Below are 7,944 nucleotides of genomic sequence, written 5' to 3'. Positions count from 1 at the left end.
ACCCCCCACCCCCCCCCCCCCCGCCAAGCTGGAGAGTCAGAACAGAAAGGTCTGGACTTGCATAGTTGGGAAGGGAAATGAAATCCGAGCATTCGCTGTCCTCAGGAGCGATACTCAGACTTCTTTCTTTCCCCAAACATGAAAGCCAAAAATACGTTTTCTGCTTTTCTATAAAAGTTGGACAGCAGCAGAATCATCACTGACTATAGTTTATGAAAACACAGCTCAGTACAATGTAATCCATATAAACATGGGATCCCAATATGGCCTAGTCCTGGCATGCTGTTGCCTTCCAAGAAATAACAGCCTGACATGAAAGTAGAGTTGAGAGGAGTCCAAATCTGTATTTAGTCTCTTGAGGGAACTTGAAAGAGGAACCAATTTTTAGACACAGCACAACATCTACAAAAGGTTCTATTTCTTCATCTTTCTCTCCTCTGGCGCCCACGCCTTCCATCCGAGCTTCCCACCGACCCTACTTCTGACTCCCAGCCCTCCTCCCCTCCTTCCTCTCAGGCTGTCTCTTCACTCTATCCATCCACTGTGGCTTTCTGGATTCTATCGTTTTCTTGTTTTATTTTCTAGCACCTAGATTCTATACAAAATAGACCCGAAGAACCAGGAATTGATCTAATAAGAAAGTGGAAAGTGGGAGGGGGAAAGGTTAAAAGGTGTATATGTGCCAGTTTGTGCTCTTCTTTGTTGGATCTCTGTGAGCCTTTGCGGGGCAGGAAAGTATAGTTACTGTATCTCCCAGAGGGGCTTTGGCTCAGCCCTAATCCTATCACTGTTTTTTCTCGTTCCAGTTGATCAGAATTCCTGCCCAGGACTTTTGAAGACATTCTCTGGAAATTTCCAACACTCCTCTTTGCAGACTGGGGAGCAAAGATACTGGTTTAAGGGCTTAATCCCCCCAACCTCCTCCAGGACCCCTGGGCCCTTTGGCACTAAATGACCCATGCTGGCACAGCCAGATCAGACAGGGGGACAATTCCAACCTCTGAAAGCCTGAGAAGGCTGGAGATGTCACCAGATTAGATCCACCATCCTGGGGCCTGCCTCAACCATTCCTTCCCACAGAAACCACAACAAAGGCTCTTAACCACATTTATCCCCTCTCCCTCTGCCTCCAGATCAACCCTGGTCCTTCCGCTTGGTGCCCCACTCCCCCTTGTGATGTGTCATGCCCCCTCCTCTTAGGAACTGTGAATAGTAAACTTTCTTTTCAGAGGCCATTGTCTCCTAATCTGTTGGCTTTAGTATACCTCAAATTTCCTGTTAATACACTTAAAAAAAAAAAAAACAGCTAGGGAATTTCTTATCCCACTACATGTAAAAGGTTCAATCTCAAGAGGGTAAGGCTTACCTGCTTCGTTTCAGGATTTCCATGTACACCCTGGTGCCTAGCTCTGATCTCTGTTGGATTTGTTCCAGGAAGGTGGCCATGGTTTCTTTTTCTTTTTCTTCCTCAGCCTTGATTAACTTTGACAAACGTGAGAACTTTGCCCATTTGGTTCATGATGAAATCCAGAATTGATTAGCCATTCTCGGCTCTCAATTATCCTGGACTGACGTGACCCAGTCACTTCTGATTTTCCAAGCTAGGCTCTTGTATCATCCTGGTGGACAGAACACTTTTGCAGCCTATCCAGTCTGAATACAGACATGAAGCAGTCTTTCCTTTTTATTTTATCCAACTTCCTTTGCCATTCTAGAAAAATGTCTTAATTTTTTATAAAATTATATGTCCTTTGAGATTAGATTAAAAGTCAGCTTTAAGCTGCTAATATCATAAAGACATCTTTTAGATTGGTGGCCAACTCCTATTTGTGAGTATACTCTGTATTTCTATCATCAGTGCATTTTCCTGAACCTCTCCTGGTTTTAGCACTGAAAGTCCAGTACCTTAGGCCAAAAAACCAGGATGGTTGGTCATCTGAATTTTACACATCCTCAACTTCACAAACTTACCTAATGCTAAAAGCAGACTTCCCAAACCATGTATTTGCCTTAAAATTGTGATTCCAACTCTGGTGAAGTCTCCACATATTCTTTTGTCTTTCTGGTGATTGTCCTGGTCTGTAATGGTTGATATTGGATCCACTTGTATCTGGAGTGCTATAAATCCAATAATATGGCAATGAAGATACATCTTGGGCTGGGCCTGCAGTGGTTATTTTAATCCCAGATATAGCCGAGTACCATATCTTAGATCCAAAATTTCATATGGTAAAACTTAAAAAATGTAACTCCTATGAACCTACAAATTCACATGACCCATTCTCAGTAGATGTCATGTTAAAAAAGCAATTCAAGTTTTATGTGCCTTCTGAACATTAATGTGTTGCTCACTTTTTTCCTGTTATAATAGCATCAAGCATCTCAAACTGGAAAGAGTTATGTGTACTGTGGAGTCCTGAGTGGTCCTGTGATGGTGAAGGTAGTAAAGAGGGTATCCACTTCTGTTCCTCCAGCCTCGGGTCTCTGTTAGAGTCAGTCAGCATTGCTGATTTCAATAGTTGTTTATAATGTACATGCATGATAAATTCTGGGTGATTGAATGGTCCTGTTAACCTCAATCTCTGTCTACTAACATATTTCATTTTCCATTAAAGTTATGAGCACCTGTATCCCAAGATTTGTGTAGAATGTAGATCATAGGTTAAAATTTGGGTGACAGACAGATCTCAATGATTCTGTAGGAACTTTTCCATCTGATCACACTCTTGTTCATGGCCATCTGGGTTCTGCGGAATAGCAATAGCGCACTTAAAGACAGGCTCTATTTTGGCACTGTGTTTCCATGAGTACGTTCCATGCTGTCCATCATGGAGCCCTACTTCACTTTGTGTTTTTTTTTTTTTTACGTTAGGGCTCCACATGGACAATGATGCAAGGAGGAAGGTGGCACTGAAGGATGAGGATGGACAGGTAGGGCTGGGGAGTGTGTGCCTCAGTGGAGGAGAGCAATGCTTAAAGAAAGGTAAGTCTTGGACTGAAAAGGACAATAAGATGGGATAGAAAGCTGGTAGTCCCTCCGAGCTCCTGGAACTGGGGAATAAGTACGGAAGAAGTAGCAGAACCTGCTCCAGAGGGCTGCAAGGGAAGCAGTTCTCTCGGGGGGGGGGGGGGAGCAAGAAGATAGAGCAACCTTCAGGGAGGGGCTTGCGAAGAGAGCTGAGGACAAAAGGGGTTTCAATCACAGGGTGAGGAAGATGTGAGTGGCCTCATTGCATAGGAAGGCTGGAAGAAGAGCAGGCATTGGAAGGAAGAATGATGAGGCAATGAAGATCTTGTGGGCATCACCACTGTGTGACAGGCCTAGTGTTTGTCAAGACTTCACCACCTCTGGTCCCAGAGGAGTCTTGTGTTCCTGAAGTAGGAACCTGTATCCTCCCCTTCACACACAACATGGAACCCCTGCCTCTACCCACACTGAGAATCTGAGGAATCCATGGGCTCTTCCTTCAGGCCTGAGGGCATTGGCAAGTAGGGAGCTTGCCCCCAGTAGACCCAATCCATGGGAGCCCAAGCTTTCCACCTGGTTAGCTAACGAACACTCTGTGCTGTAACTGAGAGTCTCTTGCATCCTGCTACCCCCACAGAATTATCTCCTGTCAAAAGAACACAGAAGATAGGCAGTTTTGGAGTTTGCAGGGCTTAACACTGAACAGCTGCAGAACCTTCAACAGGTAAGGTTTTGGCTCTTCTAACTCTTTTTTCTCATCTTTGTCTTTTTTTAATTAAAGATTTGTATGTATTTATTTATTTATTTATTTGAGAGATAAAGAGTATGATAGAGAGCACACAAGCAGGGGGAGGGGTAGAGGGAGAAGCAGACTCCCCACTGAGCAGGGAGCCCAATGCAAGACCTGATCTCAGAATCCTTGGATTATGACTTGAGCCAAAGACAGACACTTAACCAATTGAACCACCCAGGGACCCTGTTTCCTCTTCTTTAACACGGGAATAAGAATGGGTTATTATATATGGCCTCTCTGAGAACCTAATGTGGATCTCTTTTTCAAAAGAAAAGTTTGAGTAGAAAAGTTTGGGATCTCTTTCCCAAAAGAAGAGTTTAGATGTAAGGAAGATGGTGAAGTAGGAAGCATCCAGAGTCCCTCTTGCCATGTAGACAACAGTCGCACTGGTAGGGTTCTCCACCCACCAGCCATGCACAACCTTCTGAAGCAGCTTGCACACAGTTTGTAAGAGCTAAAATGGATGAGAAGGATCCTGTCCTCTAAATAACAGGGATCTGCCTCTGATCACTGATTGCTGCTTCTGATTGCAGAGGTACAGACACAGAGATGGGCAACGTTGTTGTAGTGTTCATTGCCATTTTTATATACCCTGCCTCCTCCATCCAAAGTGCTTTCTGGGGGATTTAAACAACTGGCCCCTGTTTTGGGAGACCTTTTTCCCTTTGTGTTTCCCTTTTGCCCTTTTGGAGGCTAGACATTTAAGGGCTAGGACATTCAAAAGCAACCACATACACATTTTAAAATATGAATACAGTGCTCGCTTCGGCAGCACATATACTAAAATTGGAACGATACAGAGAAGATTAGCATGGCCCCTGCGCAAGGATGACACGCAAATTCGTGAAGCGTTCCATATTTAAAAAAAAATAAAATAAAATATGAATACATATACATTTACACACTGAATTTAGAAAGTCACAGCATATACCCAGGGAAAGGCACAGGCTCAGAAAAGGCCTGGGAAGACCTTAGGTTTACATCTCAGGTTGATCTCTATAAAAACAAAACCAAAAACCAGCGAGGGGAGAATGTGAGTTCCATACTTAACACATGATAAGATTCAAATGTCTGGTGTTCAATAAGGCATATAAAGAGACAGAAAAATACGACACATTCAAAGGAAAAAAGATAAAGAGTAGACACCATTCCTGAGAAAGACCAGATGGTAGATTTATTAGACAAAGAACTTAAAACAATTGTCTTGAAGATGGTCAAAGAGCTGAATGAAGATTTAGACAGAGTCAAAAAAAATGATGTATGAATAAGATATAAATATCAATAAAATGATAGGAACTCTAGAAAGAAATCCCTAGCTTAAAACTACAATAATTGAAATGAAAAATTCATGTGTGAGAATCAGAACAGCTTTGGCAGATGGAAGAAGCATCAACATTCTCAGGTCTGAGGAACAAAAAGAAAAAAAGGCTAAAGAAAAGTCAACTGAGACTACAGGAGACTACAGGACATGATGTGGGGTGCAATCAAGTGGACCAGCATATGTGTGGTAGGAGTCCCAGAAAGAGGATAGAGAGAGAAGAGGGCAAAGAGATTATTTGAAGAAACAGTGGTTGAAAACTTCCAAAATTTGATTAAAGGCATGGAAATAAACATCCAAGAAGTTCAACGAACCCAAGTAGGATAAACTCAAAGAGACCCACACCAAGAGACATTATAATCAAACTATCAAAAGACAAAGTGAGAATCCTGAGAGCTTGCTTCAGCAGCTTATATACAAAAATAGGAACAATGCAGACAGGATTAACATGGCCCCTGTGCAAGGACAAGAGAATCTTGAAAGCAACAAGAAAGAAGGGACTCATCACATACAAGGGATCAATAGTTTCAGAAAAAAAATGGTGATGGAGAACACAGCTTCCCTGATGTCCCACCAGTGATTGGACAGCTATCTATCCACAAATAAAAACAGCTCTGGGGGACCTCTAGAGTCCACTTAGAAAGTTTAGCAGCACAGTGTGACAAAAATAACTGAGAATAATCAAGAACTGCATTTGCTTGTATCACCCGATCCCACATGCTGGCATGGTGCAACATCAAGAAGGAACTTGCCAGCTAGAAAGAGTTCCTCTCATCAGGAAGGAAGAGCAGAGTGAGTGACAAGTTTTTCCAGCCTCTCAGGGCACTGCATGGGTGACCTGCTTCAGTATCACCCCAACCAGACTAGCAAACCTGAAATGCATAGAGCTGCTAGGAGCAAGGAAGAAAAGCAGTGGCTTGATTAGCAGACACGCAGGGAGAGCAAATGCAATTTACAGAGATCTGATCTGCAAACAAACTCAGCAAACTTTGCCACTGACAAAGCTAATGGCCAGCATAGCTGCCACGGATGCCTGCGGATTTTGCCAGCTTTTACTCCATAGGTAAACACATTTGTTCACTGACACTATCTGCTTCATTTCCTCCTCATGCCCTCCCACCATGCTCCTGCCAGAGACAGCCAATCTCTGCAGCTGCAGCTGTGCAAGTACGAAACCAGTCACCTGAATACCCCCTCACCTCTGCAGGAGCCCTAGAGCCATGCCTGCAGCCAACTTGGGCCTCTGCAGCTGCATGAGCACAAGACTCTAGCCTAGAACCCTCTCCCCGCTGCTGTGCTCATGCTCGGGGCTAGCCCTTCCAGGTGTGCATCTACACAGCACCAGGCTAAGCCTACCATCTACCACCACAACAGTGTGCATGCCCTGGGGGTGGAGGTGGGGGAGAGTGTGAAGCCATAGGTGAGCATGCCAACAGCCAGAGACCCGCTCCCACCTCCTAACTGCGTGTGGCCCTGGATCAGGCCCTGCTGTCTGTCACTGGCCAGCAGCACTGTGCCCAGCAGCTAACCCCTTCAACTGTGTACCTGCATGTCCCTTGCATGATTCCTGTCACTGACCTCCACCACAGTGTGGATGCCTGGGAGGAGGATGTGCCGCCACAGGAGAGCATGCTGCTAATCAGGGCCAGTTTCTGGTGAGCTCATAATTGGCCCCAGCCCTTGGTGTCTGCCTTGACCCCATCACTATGTGTGGATCTGTAACACCCCTGCCACTACATAGGCACCTGCAGCTGACCCTCACAGCTGAGTGTGTCCATACTTATGGTTCCAGCCATCACCACTGCCTGCTGAGGTTCCTGGTGCCCAGGAGTGCTGTTGAGGACTCCAAAAGCTCTTGCAGCCACTGCAGCTCCTCTGAAGTTCTCACCGAGGACCATACAGTTGTTAATGTTGTGGGCCCCAGTGACCTGAGCCAAAGAGACATCGTATCCCCTCAGACCCGGTGCTGCCATGTGCCCCTAAACTTGGCACCATATACCATTAGACACAGGGTTACAGCACAGTTCAGCATGCTCCCATCCGTAGGCGAAAGCTTCCCTTACTGAAATCAGTCTATAAAGTCTAGAAGAGGTGACTACATCAGACACCTACACAAGGCTACCAGGATCATGAAGAATCAAGGAACATGTCTCCACTAAAGGAATACAGTAAATTTCCAGTATTTGTCACCAAAGAAATGGAGATGTAGGAACTGCTGAGCAAAAAATTCAAAATAAGGGTTTTATAGATGCCCAGAGAACTACAAGAAAACACAGATAAATGATTTAACATTATCAGAAAAACAAAATAAGAAGTTCAACAAAGAGATAGAAAATATTAAAAAGAACCAAATGTTGGAGTTGAAGAATGCAATGACTGCACACACCTTACATGAGAATGGCCATGGGGCAGCCCGGGTGGCTCAGCAGTTTAGCGCCACCTTCAGCCCAGGTCGTGACCCTGGAGACCCGGGATCGAGTCCCACATGGGGCTCCTCGCGGGGAGCCTGCTTCTCCCTCTGCCTGTGTCTCTGCCTCTCTTTCTCTCTGTGTCTCTCATGAATAAATAAATAAAATCTTAAAAAAAAAGAGAGAGAGAGAATAGCCATTTATGACAAGCCCACAGCTGACAGCATCCACAATGGGGAAAGTCTGAGAGCTTCTCCTCTAACATAAGAAATGAGACAAAGATGCTCACTCTCACCACTCTTACTCAACATAGTACTGAAAGTCCTAGCCAGAGCAGTCAGGAAAGAAAAAAATAAAAGCCATCCAAACAGGAAAGGAAAAATTAAACTATATTTATTTACAGGTGATAGGATATTATATATAGAAAATCCTAAAGACTCCACCAAAAAAACCTGCT

General features: G+C 44.5%; 1 non-coding gene across 1 annotated transcript; it reads left to right on the top strand.

The window, feature by feature from the left end:
* Positions 1–4,517: 4,517 nt before the first annotated feature.
* Positions 4,518–4,624, top strand: LOC129508428 (U6 spliceosomal RNA). The gene has a single exon (XR_008664166.1). It is a non-coding gene; the product is annotated as a U6 spliceosomal RNA (small nuclear RNA).
* The last annotated feature ends 3,320 nt before the right edge of the window (positions 4,625–7,944 follow it).

This window comes from Nyctereutes procyonoides, unplaced genomic scaffold (assembly GCF_905146905.1).
Source record: "Nyctereutes procyonoides isolate TBG_1078 unplaced genomic scaffold, NYPRO_anot_genome, whole genome shotgun sequence".
Taxonomy (NCBI): domain Eukaryota; kingdom Metazoa; phylum Chordata; class Mammalia; order Carnivora; family Canidae; genus Nyctereutes; species Nyctereutes procyonoides.
The sequence above is the reverse complement of the archived record's forward strand: the minus strand, read 5'-3'. Positions and strand labels throughout refer to the sequence as shown.